Source organism: Falco rusticolus, chromosome 5 (assembly GCF_015220075.1).
Source record: "Falco rusticolus isolate bFalRus1 chromosome 5, bFalRus1.pri, whole genome shotgun sequence".
NCBI lineage: Eukaryota > Metazoa > Chordata > Aves > Falconiformes > Falconidae > Falco > Falco rusticolus.
In genome coordinates, this window is record NC_051191.1 from 8,873,473 (window position 1) to 8,891,378 (window position 17,906).

General features: G+C 41.4%; 1 pseudogene; it reads right to left on the minus strand.

Annotated features, from left to right (window-relative positions):
- Positions 1-11,581: 11,581 nt before the first annotated feature.
- Positions 11,582-16,124, minus strand: LOC119148256 (annotated as a pseudogene).
- Between the last annotated feature and the right edge of the window lie 1,782 nt (positions 16,125-17,906).

Consider the following 17,906-nt stretch of genomic DNA (forward strand, 5'->3'; position numbering starts at 1 on the left):
TCCTTTCCCAGGAGAAAATATGGAAAAAAATCATAACTCTCACTGTATGTTCATTTCTACACCATCAAATCTTCTGCTGGGCAAAGAGAAGATTAGAAAGGTTATCTTCCCATGTTTTTCAGTGCAATGACTTGATCAGTGCTAAAAAGTCTATTTGAGAAACTAGGTAACCACATTCCTCTAGGCAGATTTCAATAGGCATGTGACTCTGTTCATGACTCTGTCTGTTTCCAATTAATATTTTAATGAGCACGTTTTCTTCAAAGAACCTCTTGAGGAAACAGCAAATTTTATTTGAAAGGAGAGAAAATTTCTAAAAAGTAAATTTTACATTTTTCCCCATTGATACTTGCCTTGAAGCTTGATTGAAAGAATTTGATTGATCTGGTCAGAGAGCTCAAGTCACTCAGACAACACGGTAAAATTGTGGGTGTTACTCATTAACCTATCCCTAAAAAGGGCAGGACATAAATATGTAAAGATTTTAATATAAAATTCAGGTTGTGCATCATATTCAAGAAGCAGGCAAACCACGTAAATAAAGCTAATCAACTACAGTTAAAGATTTCTTTAACTGCAGAAATAGATTTCTATTTCACAGGTTTGGTGGCAACATAAAGAAATACCTTTCAATAGACTGTAGTTCCTTTATGTAGAATTCTGTATACGCAATGGTATTTTCAGCAAGTAGACAGGAGAGTTCTCACAGTACTTACATGTTTATAGCTCAGATTTTAATACTGTGAACTAAATAAACGTTAACCTGGTACCACACGGGAGTTTCACAGCGCTTCTCCCAGCGGTGCCATACACCTGAAGGTGTGTGCCCAGGGAGGCTCTGCTCCCACCAGGCGCTACAAGAGCAGCGCTGGTCCATGAACAGCCTGTGACAGTGAGGCAGGTCACCAGAGCTGCTCACCTTACAGAGATTTTAGAGATGCTTTTCAACTGAGTTCCTCCTTGCTTTCTAGATCTTGAGGCTGAGAACCATCTTTTGAGGCGTGCTGCCACAGGCTCAGGAGTTAGTAATTTAGGACTTTTCTATTCAACAGCTGGAACTGGGAGCAGGTGGATGGGGAGAGCTGGGATGGTTGTGAACTAGCTAAAGGTGCGTGTTTAGAGTGGAACTGACTATATCAAAACCCTCATGTGGCACTTTTATTCAAAAGTAAAGGTCCTTTGTTCAAGTTGCTTTAAGTCACTCCAGGAGTAAAGGGGGAACAGCTGAATAAAACCTACTTTTACCAGTTAAAAAGCATTCAAGAAAGGATGTGATGTAGTTTAGCTAAACCAGCTAAGACAGATAAACTGCTCAGAGCTTCACTTGGCAAATTCTGAAGAACCCTGCTGATTGCAGTTCATGTTTTAGCTCTTTTTATGCAAGTCTGTCATTATTATTTTATTTTATTTCATTTATTTATTTATTTATTTATTATGAATGAATGAAAGTGCCCAGTAGAGATAGACCATAAGTAATTTCTGGTACCATTCCTCAGCTTAGCTGCTTTTGCTGAGACCACATAGGATCAGGAGTTAAACAGCTGTATGCTATCATAACTGCACTGATATGACAAGAACTCTGCCAGCGCTTTTGACTGCAAGCACTGAAAAAAGCATGAGAAAGACCCCAAAGGAAACATTATAGATTTCTGAGACAGAGCAAGGAGCATTTGTCCATTGGGCCCTCCTTGTGCTGTGCTTGAGAATATCTTCTTTTGCAGGATGTACAGCTGCAATAGTTTGTGGTAAGGCAGGATCCTGTTCATCCCTTGGCTTTGGGAGCAGCATGCTCATTTGCGGTCCAGGGGCTCTTGTCCTATTCTTGGCTCAGCCACCAGCCAGCTGTAAGACTTTCTTTGAACTACAATTTGACTATCTGTCAAATGGTTGTTTCTGGCCTTTGTAAAGCATTTCAAGGTTCACGGTCTGGACATGCTATAAAAGAGCAGATATTTATTGGAATCATGATGCAAGTGACTTAAAAGCCATCAACGATTAAAAACAATAAGCATTAAGTTCTTACTGACATTTGGCTTTATGCATTTTCAATCATTTCCCCACAACACATAGGTTAAACCTAGTGTGGCTTGAGCAGTGGTCCAGCACCTCTGGGAAGTGTTGGCTTTCTGGGGCAGAAGTTTTGTAGCTGATCTGCAGAGAACATTTACTGTGTCTGGGATACATTGGATCTGCAGCATGCACAAAAGAGACATGCTGTTTCTTGCAAGGGTCAGATTCAATGACTAAATGTGACTTATCTGATCTCCTCTGTAGCCATGAACATTAATAGAAATGCCAGACAAAATCTGCAGTCGGAAAAAGTGGTCATGCTTGGAGAAATCTGCCTACAAGCTAACCCCCGCCAAATGTTCTCCTTCATAAATGAAAACTATTATTTCTTCTGTGCTCTATTTTGCCAGCCAGCACTGGAGGAAATCCTCCAGGTACTGAAGAGCAAGGGTAAATGTGCAGGAGTTGGCAAAGCTGGCTGCCAATACACCAGCCAAAGAGTTATCTGATGGCAACCACCAAGTAGCCCAGCAACTCACCTACCGATGCCTCAACCCACTGCAGAGCAGATGGGGCCTCAGAGCCCAGGGGACACATCTCACCCTCACCTTCCTCTTTCCTCCAAAGCTTTGCACAGTTCAGACAGTCCATCTGGAAACAGCTTGGGTGCATGCATGGCCATTCCTTTCCTTGCCCAGGAGTTCACATGCATGTAGGGGGTGGCAGTGTTGTGAGCCAGGGTGCAGGCAGCCCCGGAGAGCACAGCCTGCTTGCAGCACTGCACCAGGGGCCTGGCTCCACGGTGATGCTCACCGCTGCCCTTGCTGCTCTGCTTGCACATCCCACCACAGAGTACAGTCCCGGCACTACTACAGAGCTGCAAAGTGAATGTGTTCCTCTCAAACTCTGTCTGCCAAGATTGCACAAAAGCAGTCACTCTGCTGGTTCATTAAAAGCCCTAATATGTATGTAATGACACCAGATTTTCTGCAGTGCCAGTTGGTATTTTAATAGCCTTAATAATAGTACATATTAGTAGCATTATTACTTGCTTGTAGCACTCTCCACCTTCAGTGTGCTACGCCAGCAGTAACTAATGAATGCACATTCTAGGAAATTCATCCACCTGGCGCTGATTTGTCTGAGTAAAGCTTTAACTTCAGGGAAATGGGATGTGAGCTTGGTCTGGGAGTAGGTATGACAGAGATTTGATGCTCTTTTTGAGATACAGATCAGCTTCCAATTTCTGCTGATGCAGAAATTGGTTTAAAAACAGATAATTCCACCTGGGCCATTTGTGTGCTTGCTGCTCCAGACCTAGCCAAGAACAGCAGACCTGCTGCGCAAGCCAAGCTGCTGGGAGGTAGGAATCCAAGATTGGGAGGTGCCAGTGTGCCATCTTGCAAATGGTCTTTCCCATCTATCCTCCATATGACCAAAAAAATTATTAGCAAGAGCAGATTAAATAAACAATATTACTGGCTTACTGTGCCATTTTTGGGGTGTCTGATGACAGCAGCTCACCAGCAGCCTCATATACACAGACAATGGGGAAAAGTAGAAAACCAGGCCTAAGAATATGTTAGGTCTTCTGTTTGACCTTGAACATTCTGCTTTACTGAGAATACCATGCAATCTATCAATTTGGCAAAATAAAATGTTAGGACTATAGGCAGCAGAAGCAAGAAGAAAGCTAAATTCTACAGCTTGCTGCTAAGATTGGCCTCAGGTCCTGGGCAAATACTATAACCATTTACAACAAATGCTATAAATACTTTTGAGGTGGTTACTCAAAAGATGGTTATCAGCACCTCTGATAGGAGCCCATACTTAGTGATGCTCTGGACCCTCGGTGGGAGCAGATGTTGGCCAGACTTGTGCTGAGGGCCTGTTCAGGTTGGGTCTTTGACTTTTGCATCTGTTTGTTATGTATTTGGTCCACACATAGAGCATCAGTACGTCAACAACCTACACAGATTGTCCTTTACTGGCACCACCCTTGTTCCTGTGCTTATTTAGGAATCTGGTTAACATCAGAGAGCTGGTACTAATTTTAGGTACACTGTTATGCTAAGACCTGTTATGACGCATAGCAGCTCCTAGGATGACATGTGTGGGATATCAGTTTGACACAGTCCCTTCCTTTGGCTCCATGTTGATAGTCAATCCTTTGCCTTTCCCTATCCATCTGCTGAGAGAAATGATCCCAGCACATAAGTCCCATATGGCTGTATTCCCATTTCTTCCACTTTCACATACTTGCCTGGCTCCCTCCCCATCTGCCCCACAAGCATATGAGGCCACAGCAGCTGCTGTGAGCAGAACCTGTAACTGGGCAGCCGCTGAAAATGTTGGGACAATTTTCTTTGCAAAAATTCCACCGGAAAAGCCTGGGACTGAACTGGCAGTTGAGTGTTATTTTTCACATACTGACTGAAAGTTTTTCTTATTGATTGGCAATTAGCCTGTTCTAAAAGACTCAGGGTCAAACTCCCAGCTGGTGTAAATCAGAGAAGTCCCACTGAAGTCTCTGATGTATTTTCCCAATGGTTTAAAAATTCAGCAGGAGCTTTGAACTGCCAATGTTATACATCAAACAGCTAGCTAAAATTCAGAAAGATAGCACATTTTCTGTAATGCTCTTTGACATTAAGTGTTCCTATGGACTAGATATAATCAATACAAGTGCTAAAGCAAACATTCTGAAGGTTTTAAAAAAACCCAAAAAATCAAAAAACTATGGACCTGATCAACATGTGTTTTAGGAATAAGAGTCAAAATGTGGAGCCAAATTTTGCATTTTGAGCCTTTTTTATCCTTCACAGATGTGTGTTAGTTATCATAATGAATCAAAACGAAGTTTTAAGAGTCCTTCTTGGATGGAAGTTTGACACTCTTTGTCAAAGTGACTGGAAGGATTTTGCTAGCTCTTGGTGGGAGTGGACTGCATCCCTTGTGAAGCCCAGTTCCACAGCAGGTGTGGACATCACCCATGTGCATAGCACAGTTGTATTTTTGTTTCCTTTCTCTTTTCAGTTCTGCTTCTCAAAATATTCGAGAGGGTGCTGTCCCAGACAAATATTCTAATGAAACTCAAGGCCTGGGAGGTGAATGGTCTCGGGAGAATTAGAGTGGCAAAGGAAGGCAAGGAAAGCTCCAGAATTTGCCCTTTCTCTGGTAACAGACACAGACTTTGTCTTAGGAGACAAACAAGCATTGCCTGGACTTGTTTCATAACTTCTGAGAAGGCTAATGTCAGACCTGCCTCTAACATCTATATATTTTAGGAAACTTTTGTAAACCTGGTAATTCTGACTGTAATTTTTCCTATGTTTCCTTCAGTTCCCTAACAAAGCAGAACTGGCTTGGGGCTGCTGCTCTTCAGTGTACACATCTTCTTTCTGGACCTAAGTAGAGCCATGCTAAGTTTTCTCCGTCTGCTCCACATTGTCATGCAAGCAAGTCACTGCTACTGAAGTCTATGTTGTATATGTATATATGTGATATAGCATGGTGATATATTTCATTATACCAGCCAGAAACTCTAACTGTCATTTAGATAAAAGCAAGACCAGGCTTTAAATCACACATTTTCTTTTATCCTGTATTCATTCAAAACATAACCAAAGCCTTTTCTGACTTTAATAGATTTAGATCCTTTTTTATATTTAGAATACAATAAATCACAATGCAGAATATTAAAAAGTGTAAGTAAATGTGTAATAAGAAAGTATAATAAAGGATTTTGCCATCTATAGAAACACCCACTTCTTCCCTCCCAGGAGTTATGAGTAAATCTTTTGTATCATGTTGCTTTAACTGAATGCTACTTCAGTCTGTGTTGCTTTCTAATAAAGGGTGATTTTCATGGTAGCAGAGGCATGTATTAGTCTTTATTTCAGAAATTCAGTCTTTTAAACTAAGGACTTTTCCCTAGATGCTCAGCTGCCATCTCTTCTGCCACTCTCTGGGAGACACAAGCCATTGTCCCCTTAGTTTAACATGGATGGCTCTGACAGATACAGCGATGACTAGGAAAGCCTCCGCCTTCGGTACTGTGATCGTTTTGATGACCTGTGCCTGAAGATCTGGAAAAAGGCTAGGCTTTTCTTTGCTGAAGATCAAATTCCCCGTGAAGCAGGCAACTGCAGAGCTGCTCCAGATCTGAACAGATCTTCAGAGAATTAGTGTTCAAGCCTTCACCAGCCAGGTCCAGTGAGGGTTAAAGAGAGCGCCACGTTTTCCACAGTCACATCTAAGGTGCAACTGCAGCCTGGAAGATTTCAACATAATCTTGCATGTCTGCTGAGAGAGAAATTTTGCAGAAACACAGATGTCAGGAAGAGCTAATAAGCTCCTCTTTCAAGAACTACTGTTTACCCAGAATCCTAGCAGAACATAGATTCATTGCAATAATTAAGACATAAGGTTTACTATCCTTGGAATGGCAGAGTGTTGACTTTCTGTTCAGGAGGCTTACCTTTACCTTATAGAGAGGCATGTGCTGAACAACAAATCTTGTTTGAATAAGGATCTGAAACATCTTTTTTGGATAGGGTGGTGGTGTGACACTTCTGTCAAAACAAGAAAAGAACCTGAATCCAAATCTCCTGGCATGTGCATTGATGAGTGATTATCATCAGCTCTGTTCTAGTTCATACCAAATTTCTCCTTTTCCACTCCCTCAAAACACATTTTTAGGCAAAACACATACACAAATTCCCAAAGAATCAGAAGAACAGGGGTAACAACAATTAATATCTCACTTCTAAGTGCTGAGGAAGTCATGTGTAGCTGAGATTTCATTTTCTGTAGGGAGTTTGTATGGTATACCAGTTTGTGAAGTGATCTAAGTAAGCCACCCAGCTGGCCAAGCTCATATAACAGAGGAAAGCCACAGTAACTCTGAATTTTTATTTTTTTTTTTTTTTAAAGACACACCGGTTCAGAAAATCCTATGTTAAAGTGGGAGCCCAGTAGCAAATTGAGGGACTAATTCAGCAGGTTATGGTTCAATATAAATTAAGTTTTAACTGTAGTACTGTAATTTACTGAAAATTACATACCTCAGACTTCCACCAGTGGAGCACAAGGAGGAAGTATACACAAGAAGATACAAGTGATCTGTAATTTGTTCCATTATTCTCAATACAATGACAATGGTGATTAAATTTTTCAATATAAGCATAATCTGTCATAACTGAGAGTACTAGGGCTCAGGCAAGTAGTTACTCTTTAATCCCCTCTACACAAAAACGTGAATAGTAGAAACAAACTCCTATTAATCTGACTCATTAAGTGTACTTAGGAGTCCTATTCCCATCAATTTCAATACAGAATTCAATTAAAAATGAATGTGCAAGGCAATCTGTACAGTGTTTAAAATGCTATATGTGACAGTGTTATTGCTGAGTTTAACCATCATTTCAGGGAGTTAGGCACCAGAATTATGCCAAGGCAAATCTATTTTGCACTTGACTGTCAAAATGATTTGCAGCAAAGCTCCAGCCTGGGATTAAGATCAACATCCAGACATCTGGAACTGGTTGAGTGATAAAGAAAAATCCCTGTCTGTAAGATCAAGCAGCAGAAATGGGCAAGAAGGTGCAGCATTACCCTCCAGCTGCCTCGAGGCTAATGGGAGGAAAATAATTTAGTACTGAATAAGTTAGGATGACTGGGACAAGGGCTGCCTACACGAGATCAGAATTTCTGATTTAATTTGAAACACTAACTTAACCTTGCTGTCACTTGGATCTGTACCACCTAACTGGCTACACATGCAGATGGGGCTTTGCCTGATTGGATCTAGATGAAGGAAGAAGGCCATGAATTTTACAGACCCTTCACGGTATGGCTGCGACCAGGTGCCAGCTTCAAACATTTGTCCCTTGCCAGTAAATAGAAACAAAAAGAGAAGATATCTTTGTCAACGTAAAGGCAGTGGGAAATGTGGTACAACATGTCAATACCAGAGGATTACTACAAATGGAAATTCCAAATAACCTGAAATTCAGAATTAGTATCAGATTTCCCATTTCAAAGTGACTCATAGAAAAGCCTAGGAGGGTGATCAGCAGGTAATAATGTCAGAGCACTTTTCCTTATGTTCTGTTCTCATTCACAACTACAAACCCATTTCAGTAACCTTGGTTGCCTCTGCTAAAAGACAAAATGTACTGAAAATTGTACATGATTTATTATTCATGAGAGATATGCAGGTTTTTAGCTGACTGTTAATCTTCTGGCTAGGTGAAAGAACATTTAAGGTTATTCTCACACCTTATATCAGTAAATATTGTCAAATACTAAATCACATAGGATTTTTATCTAAAAAATCTAAAAATCTAAATCAAAAAATCTAAAAAGTTAAATCATATAGGTTTTCTAAATGCTTAGTAGCCTATCAAAACCTTTAACAGCTTATAAACTATTTTAGATGCTTTTAAGGTATCTTTTATGTTTAGGTGCCTACACAATCTTCTTCCAAACCTGTTTTTGCTTGTAATGCATGCCTTCTGATTTATTTTAGGAATGTTCTAGCATGGAAGAGGCACCTATCAAGGCCTCAAGATCCTTGTGGTGTAATTCCCTGGAAGGCTCGATGCAAGGCTTATCGAAACTAAGGGAAATTTACCAGTGACTTTGTCATATGGCTTTGGGTCAGACCATCAAAAGCACTGACTGAATATTTCTGTGCTTATCATCTCTCCTCTGATTTTTGTTTCATATATTGTTATTTTCACATGATACCACTAAGAAATTTTTAGCCTCACAAAACATGAAAGGAAGGGTCACAATTTGTACTGTAATAAGAGAAAGTTTGTTTATTATACTTAAAAGCATTCATTCTCATGGATGTACAGAGATTAGTTAATTTTATCACTACCATTTCAACAAGATAAAATGAATTTCAATCCTCTGCAGGGAAAAAGCCTACAACTAGAGTAATTTTTTCCACTGTCAGTTTCATTCTGACATGCTGCATTATCTTCTGCATACCATGTGTGAAAGTTTTAACCATGCAGCTGCTGAGAGCCCAGGTGCAAATTTTCAGGCCTGTTTAGGTGTTTAACTGCTACTGAAATCCATAAAATAATTTAGTTACCATAATGCTCAGTTTTGGCATGTCTAAATCTTAATGATATGGACACTGAGAGGAACCCACAGTCTGAAGTCTCAGTAGCCTGATTCATTATAGGATGCTTATATGATGGTTAGATCCCTGGAAATAAATTTACAAATACCCACACATCAGTTGAGGATTGCAAAACATAGCCAACAGGAAACCCGAGGAGAAAAAACAAAAATCCAGGTTAACATGTTAGTTTCTAATTTAATTGTTCCAATTCAATATATATATTGGGCAGGAAAAATCTGGCCCTGGGTACCTGGGTGCATGTTTGGATACCAAGGAATATCATAACGTTTATATAAAACACATTAATGCATTACAGACAGTGACTAATTTAACATATTCACAGAAGAGTTTGAAATTTGGTTTTATAAAACACTGGTTCTCTTTCCTGTTGTTTAGTTACTATGAGCAGTAAGCTGTGACCTTAATGAAGACAGCAAGAAGGGTCAAAACTAACAGCTAATCCAAGGCCACTCAGAAAACATTAAGAGACATTTTGTTTCCTATTAGCATGTACTCCAGTCCTACAGCACAAGCAGAATGTCAAATGAATCATTTTTATGCCTTTCCCTTGAAAAATCCACAACAGCACTTTGATTTTAACAAACTGCATTTTTTCTGAGAAAGCTGTTCCATTAAAAAAAATAACCAATCAAATTATCTCTAGTTTTCTTCACTACAAAAATATGCTTTAGAAAAATTTTAGTGCATCTCCTGCATGTAGTTTTTGAAAGAAATAGCCTGAATTTATTACTTTTTTTAAAGGAGGATCATTCTAAACTCAATTTACTTCTTATTGATTGACTGTGGTTTAGTCATACTCCCCCCTAGCTTAAATGGAATTTAAAATATTTCTTTCTACAATGGAGTTGTCTTCTACAATGAAAGTTTTTCTCACTTGCCTTCAAGAGCTCTAGTAACATAGTGTTTGTTCACCTTACAGTTGGTTTGTCTAGCACAGTTATTATGGCAATAGCTCACTGAGGTTAGATATGTGGATAATAGCATATGTTTGAAGAATGAAAAGTTGCTAAAAGGTGCAAAACCATGAAGGTCTAAGCCTGATGGGTTCTTTATGGTCCCAGGACAAAAACAGGATAATGGAGGCCAGTGGGGACTGTATGGTATGTTTCAAACGTTTGCCTGGGTCAAATAGAAAAAGAGCAGGGAACTCAGCACAGGTCTCATAGACTCCTTATTTGTCTTATGGCTATTTGTCTATTGTTTTTCCAGCTACAGAGATTCTAATATAAAGACACAATTATTTCACATATATATTATATGTGTGCATATACATCTTCTCACGCATATTATTATATAACACATTGGTGTATATATGCCATATATATCGGTGTTGTACAATACATTTGGTATATATACATTATACCAAATGATTTGTAATGGCTTCATTCAAGTAAATTCTCTTTCAGGAATACTTAGTCCCTGGGAAGCTGGGAAGCTGAGAAACTAGAGGTTCACGGAGTGCCCTGGAGAGTTGCCAGGTATTCCTTCTGCTCATGGTCATCTCTAGAAAAACATTCTTCTCCCTGCTGACTGGAAGGATAGCCCTGGGAGCCTTTCGACCCCCCTTCAAAGGACAGATCTTACAATGGCAGTTGGAACATAAATAAGTTTCTTGCTGAAGATGATAAACTTGTTGATTACACCTCTAAAATAGCCTGGGGGTGCTTTCATTATCTTTAAATTTAAAAGTCATTGTATTATTGTCATAGATTCAGGATGGAAGTAGACCTGGATGGAGTTCCTGCTCCCAGCACTACTTGTTAATTTTATTTTAAATAGCTAAAATGTAAAAAAACACAGGGAGACCCTTGGTTGTTGGATTAGAAGATACAGATTCCTTTCTCAGTAAGTACACTAATCAATACTTTTGCTTCCTGATCTCCTGACTCTTTCATTCCTTTCTACCTTGTGGAGGGCTCAAAGCATGAATACCTCCATCATGCAGGACATGAAAGAGGAAATCATGGGCTTGAACTCACTCAAATGGAAAAGAAACTAGAAACCTCCCCTCATCTTTCATTTTCTGGGAGGATGCTCTATCCAGTATGCCATCCAGTAAGAGGCAGATATGGGTAGACACTTCCTCTCTTTACAAAGGGAAAAAGTGAACCTCACGCTACATTTTTCAGTAGTAGTAGGCTTCTGCTGTCTGGGTTGTGGCTGTCAGCTGGGCAGAAACCTGGCTTCTAGCCTCCTAAACAGCCTAACCTCGGCAGACGGGATCAAGGGCCAGACATATTTCTGTGACCTGTGTGTTTTGGACTCAGGGGGCCACATTGTCCATGCCTTATCGACATTAAACCTCAGGGCACAGCTGCAGGGTTTGGGTTGTGTCTGGAACCATGACATTCCCAGTCCCCAGCTGTAGATCATGTGAGGCTTTTTGTTGGATCTGCTTTACCATCCCCCTTAACTGACTGAAACCAGCCCTTTGACTAAGACAGTCATTAGTGAGGATGCATCAGAGGCAAAGGAAGCAGGCAGATCACTGCAAATCTTCTGGGTGAGACAGTCTGCAGAGCTCCCTGGATGGTCATTAGCACCTTTAACTTGCCCACAGTCAGTTCCTTCATAACCCTGGTAACAGTGGCAGACAAATGTCTCTGCCATGATTTGCAGATCTTCATTTGATGCTTCTCTTCTCACAATAAATCCTTGATCCTCCAAGGCATCTGTCCAGAAGCCAAGGCCCTCCAGGTTCTTGCATTGTCCCAACACACATCATGCATTGTCCCAACAAAGGTGCCTGCTGAACAGCTCAGCTGCTGCTGTGACAGTGGTAATGTAGGGCCCTAATTCAGAATCAATTAATTTTTGAACTTCTGTCCAATTGCTCTGTACATGGTAGAAAAAAAAAATTTAGCTGATGTGAAACTAATCACTCTACATTTACCTTTCACATTATGAAAAATAAGCAATATGTAAGCAGCCTGCATTAACGAATTCATCCAGGATAACTTAAATCTGACTAATTTAAAGGATTATTAGGAAGTTTTATACAGAAAATGTAACCCAACTGAGGTGTAAAGTACTTTAGCAACTTGCTCTCCCCAGAAAACACCACAGTCTGTAGATCTACAAACAAGCCATGATGCATGCTAGAAACACAGGTGATGATAGCATGGCTGTGTGACAAGACTGGGGGTCCTGAGTTGATGGAGATGTTCCAGACCTTGCCTTTGTCACTTGACTGAGTTGGAAGGAAGTTCACCCTCCTGTTTGACTCCGATAGAAACCACAGCTGAATATTTTAAAAAATTAGCTGAAGTAATTGAATTTGCTGAGGACAAATGAACACTTACTTTCAGCCATTCATTCTCATGCTGGCTGGGTTTTCTATACTATCTTGCAGGAGAAAAGCAGCACACAACACCCATTTCACACAGATTTATGGGCAAAGTCTTTTCTCATGACAAAGTTAGATGTGTGGCTGTCTGAAAGCTCCAGGACATGATGGAGCCCCAGAAATGAATCTCTGATTTCAGTGTCTAGGTCTGATACCATGTAATACAAAAACTCTCCATTTGATCTCAACAGCTTGCTTCATTTTACTTGCTCGCACACAGGAATAAATAACCTGACAAATTGCTGGGCACCAGTGGTACACCTAAGCTGGTCTGACTGACGTGCTAATCAGACTCTACTTGATTTCCTAGTGCTTTATTCAGCTGGAAAGGATTCTGACCAGGATGATAACTATTGAGGAGCTATCGTGAGGAAATGTCTGGTATTAGCCATTGGCTTCCGTCCCTACCGCTGGTTGCCTGTGAGCCTCACAAGGCCTTGTTGAGCCAGGAAGAACTGACCATGTTCCATGGTCATCCTGACTGGGGGACAGCAAGTTAAACAGTCAGCTCTGTTGGTACCAACTGCTCAGAACTGGTGTGATCAGACAGTGTCTATTCATAGGATAAAATGAGGATCTTACACATTGCATTTAAATCAGGCACAGGTGTACCTCTGAAGAAGTTCAGTTCAGTCTTCCCAAACAAGAATGCCTGCAGCTCCCAGGGCACTCTCTCCAATAGTGTTAATAAGATATTACTACAGAGAAAAGAGTAAAGCCAGCACTGTCAGGCTAATTCAGCATTTCACAGCCTTTCTAAAATAATCCAGTGGTTTGTTCTGTGACTTCCCTTGGACTACATTTTTTTTTCGTTCTGGTCCCTAAGAGCAATATTTTATTGTGGCTACAGGTTTGCTGTCTAGAGTACAGAGATTATTAAACAAAAGTTGCAAACTTAGGTGCTTCCTGAGGTGTTGGTAATAAGCAAGTGAACAAACACTGGGAAGGAATTGCATTTTAATTTCTTTTGATGCAAAATATAATTATTTTATATCTCATCCATTACTAGAAGCAACTAAAAACTTTGCATTAAAGTGGGATTTTTAACATGAGAACTCCCCAGAGCCTTTCCTCAGTTCTGTTTTTGCTGATAAGGGGAAGGAGAGAGCCATTTTGCTGTGTCAATCAGCTGTTTTCCAGTCCCTTTCCAATTTGAAAGCTTTGATTCCACAGGCATGCATTGTTCTTGCTGCTTTCCCTAGGAGCTCACTCAGATTCTTATAGAAACCTCAGAAAAAAATGACTGAAAATAGGCACACACTATAGGAGGGAGAGTGTTGGCATTGTACAACCTTAAATGAAAGGGAAAATGCAACACTTGGCAAACCTTAAGAATTTCAGTTTCAATTTCCGTGCTCTTTCTAGGTTTGTTTCAGAGAGATATCTTTCACTGTACCTTTTCCTCATATTGTGGGCTGTAAGGAGAGAGTATTTGATGCTTGGATGTTTATCCTTAATGTGAACAGTGATTATGGATCAGCAACAAGTCAATTACTGTGCCACAAGCACTGGATGTGAAAGACCACTGATACGCAAGTGACTCCCTAGACATCATCATTGATTTAAGGGAGATCGAGGGCCACAGAACATCAAGAACCAAAGTAGAAAAACATCACAGGAGTTAGTTGCCTGAAGGGGAAAAGAGGCAGCAACTGGGCATAAAATGGCAAAGGGGTTGCACAGCAGCCTGCGGCAGTTATTGGTGTCCATCTGTCCTCTTCTAAAGGGCAAGCTGCATCAAACCACCAAAGCAGGTGTCTGCACCTCCTTTAATGCCTAAGAATAGGCATTTGCCTTCAAGACAGAGAAACATAACCCCTTACTGGGAAGTGTAGTGGGTGATGGCAGCGCTTAGGAGGGTAGTGGGACCTAAGAGGACAGGGAGCTAATGCTCCTTCCCAGACAGAGTCCTGGCTTCAGACTCTGCACCTGGGCTGAAAGACTGAACATTGGCTTTAAAAAGTGAATACAGCATACTTGCTAAACTCTGAACCACAGAAATTGAGACCTGTTGGTAGTGTAGTCACTGTCCACCGGGGAGAATGAAGCCAGGGCTCTGACAGATAGTTTAGGCTGCTTTTTCACAGGAAACATACTGTCTTCATCCAGTTTCTGGGAGGATATCCAGAATCACATAAAGGACTAGGGTAAGGCACTGATCTTGAAAATATTTGTGTGTGTTCAGCTGATGTGAACAGCACTCCTTGGTTCTGGTGTACCATTTGACTGGTCCGAGGTAGGTATGGGACTAAATTCAGTTTTTGAGATAGGGGCATGCAGAAAGACTGCTGGTTTCAATTTCCCATTCTGATGTAACACTAAGCAAGTTGCTAACATCCCCGCCTCAGTTTCCCTTATATAAAAGGGGCAGCTATGAGGGGATTAGTTAGTGATTGCATACCTGAGCAGAAGAAAGTACATCAGGGAGGATTAACATAATAACTGCCTCCTACATACTACATAAAATTGCTGAAATCCTTTTAATCCATTCAAATGCATGTTTAAGTATGGCACAGTGATGAATTAAAGCAAAAAAAAAAAAAATGTGTTTGAGGCTGCTTTTTTTCTTTGGTACACTGAGCTTTTTAAAGCATGTGGACAATTAACATGAACCCGCAGAGCTGGCCCAAGTAGGAGGTTTTCCATCCTCATGTACCATCTGCAAGCATGGTTAAAGCATAAATGCAGCCCACGCTGTTCCAGCAAAAGCTTACCATAAAGACAAATAATAAAGGTTCATCGCTATAACCTAGTCAAGTATACACAAATATCGGCAAAGCATAATCTTGGGATGTCACGGAGGAAATCCTTATGGATTCATCCAACCAAAACTGAGAAAAGTGAGAAAAGTGCAAAATATTTTTGACTGTTTCCAAGGGGTTTCTTAGTGCCAATGGAAGGATACAGGGCTGCACTGCTGTTCTAGAGCCAGGAAAGTTCATTGTTCTTCAAAACTTCACTCTCTGGGCTGGAACCAGCGTAGTTCTGATCACAGAAATGGTAATTATGACAGTCAGGGTATAAATAGTATCCCCACAGGCCCTTTGGTCTGCTTTTCATTCCTAATTCAATTGTTTCCTTCATAAAAGCTTTTGCACTTTCTTCAGAGGAAACTCTGGTGAAATATTCAACATCATTTGCTGAAATACTCCCTTCCATTTTGCTTATGAGTTTCCTGGATTTTCTTCTGTAGACATTTTTTGCATCCCAGTTGTGGGCCAACCAAACTCCCCAGTGCTCTCAGACTACAACAGCTAAGGCACTGAAGCCTTTAGCTGGGATGTAACAGTTCATGTCACAGCCGTCTTTTTCCAGATGAGTTTGCAAACTGAAGTTCTAGGGTAGGCCACCGCTAACAGGCACTTCCTGAGATGTGTCTGCCCTCTTGCTTTAGCTAATGGACTTCCAATCATATGGATATTTTCAAGTTCAGTACGACATCATACGTCAGGAACCGCAGGTCTGTCAGTGGTTCCAGGCAGCTATGGACGGCTTGCTCTCCCAGACTGGTGGTCAGGCTGGTTTCACAGCAAGGGAAGTCTGGATGGGTGCTATGCACAGCCATGCCAGGGGCTGAAAAGTGAACAGTCCATAACAGTGTCCCATCTTCAGGTACCCATGCTTTCATGACTTAAGAGACACTATTAGGCAGACCTTCCAGTTTGTCTGTAGAACATAACAGAAGAGGCATTAGTAACTTCTTCCATATCTAGCTATATGAATTGGTATCAGCCACTTCTAAGGTATCCCCCATGCAGACACTGAAGAAGCAGAGTGAGCACAATCTAACTCAAAGAAAGGGGTAAGATTCCCAGCTAAGTAAGTCTGTGACAGTCAGTGTAACCACTGTTGCTTGTCTCATCAGTCCAGGTCTTACTGAAATCATCAAGAATGTTGCCATCACTTCAGTGGGCCCCAGAGTGTCTTAGTGTCTGTGGCTGTTGCAATTGGAAAGGTTGATGAAGGAAGGGTTTCCTTATTCTTCAAGCTCTTGCAATAATAACTAGCCATATATAGGTAACTATACAATCAAACCTTGGCTTTTATCACCATTTTCACAGCTTCATGAACATCCTGACCTGTCTAGTACAGTGCCAGCCAGAGATACTCCAAATAGCTCTAAACAAGGACACATATTTCATTGTCATTGTGCAGTACCATAAAGGGATACAAGTTCAACTCTTGACAGCAAGAAAGCAGATCCATGCTTGCTCGGAGCTATTTATTAGCCTGGCTGCACTACCACATGGAGCTAGCACCTTCCAGACCAGCTCCAATAGCTCTACACAGCACTGCAGTGTGCAATGTGGACTTTGATGTTAAGGCCTGTGGCCACTGCTATGAGCAGAATCATTAGTCAGAAGTTCCCAGCCAGTTATGTGTGTATTGAGCAGAAAAGAAACCATATATACAGCAAAACCTACGTGCTTATATGTAAGTGAGAGATATTCTTACCCATTTTCTAATTCCAGGCACCTCCCTGCATTCAAAACCTTGGGGAAATCCCACAGTGCTTTTCAACCAACCAGCAGGGATGATAATGGATTTGTATTTGAGTCCTCCTTGTTTTTCTTCAGCAGGATTTGCTGAGTATCTCTCAGAAAGTGTATACCATACCTAGAAATTAAACTCAGCAAAGCTGTTCAGGGCTTTTCAGCATTAGAAGCCAAACTGAATTTTCTCACTAGAAGGCTGTACAGCTGAAGCTGGAAGGTGGGGACTTGCTCTCGTGAGGAGACAACCAATGAAAGGACCAGCTTTAGAGAGTCAGGCTTGCTGCCCCATCACCCCAGAGGGATGGAGAGGAGAGGCAGGGTGCTCCTGCCAGCCCAGTAGCTCTGCCCCTTACACCAGCCCCTGCCTGGGACCAGCATGTGCTTCTGGCTTCCCAGGAGAGCTGCAGGGAGGGAGGCTGCAGCAGCGGTGCCCAGCAGTCTGCTCCGCTTTGCCAACAACCAACTGGGAAACGCAGAGACCCTGCTGTGCTGGAGCATTGTTGCTGAGCACTGCTCTCGCAGTTCACAGATTATCAATCAGAGCTGTAAGAAAATCCTGCCAGAGGGCGGCAAATCCCTACAATTATTCTTTTTTTTATATTGCAGCATGTGATTCTAAACTGCAGCTTGTTGAGTTCCCCCCATGAGAGCTGTACCACCATCCTGCCCCTCTGCTCCCACGCCTGTCACAGTCTGGTTCACGAAGGTGTCACTAGCTGGGCTGGGCACATCCCCCAGGTGATTTACCCCAGGTTTCAGGGTGTACTTCCCATGAAGGACCTATGTCACTTGGCACTAGTGTGCTAGTGACACGCACCAGCAGCCACCAGTGTTCTGGGGCACCTCATGGCATCTCACCCTAGGGCAGGCAGGGCCAGCAGTGCCCAGCTGC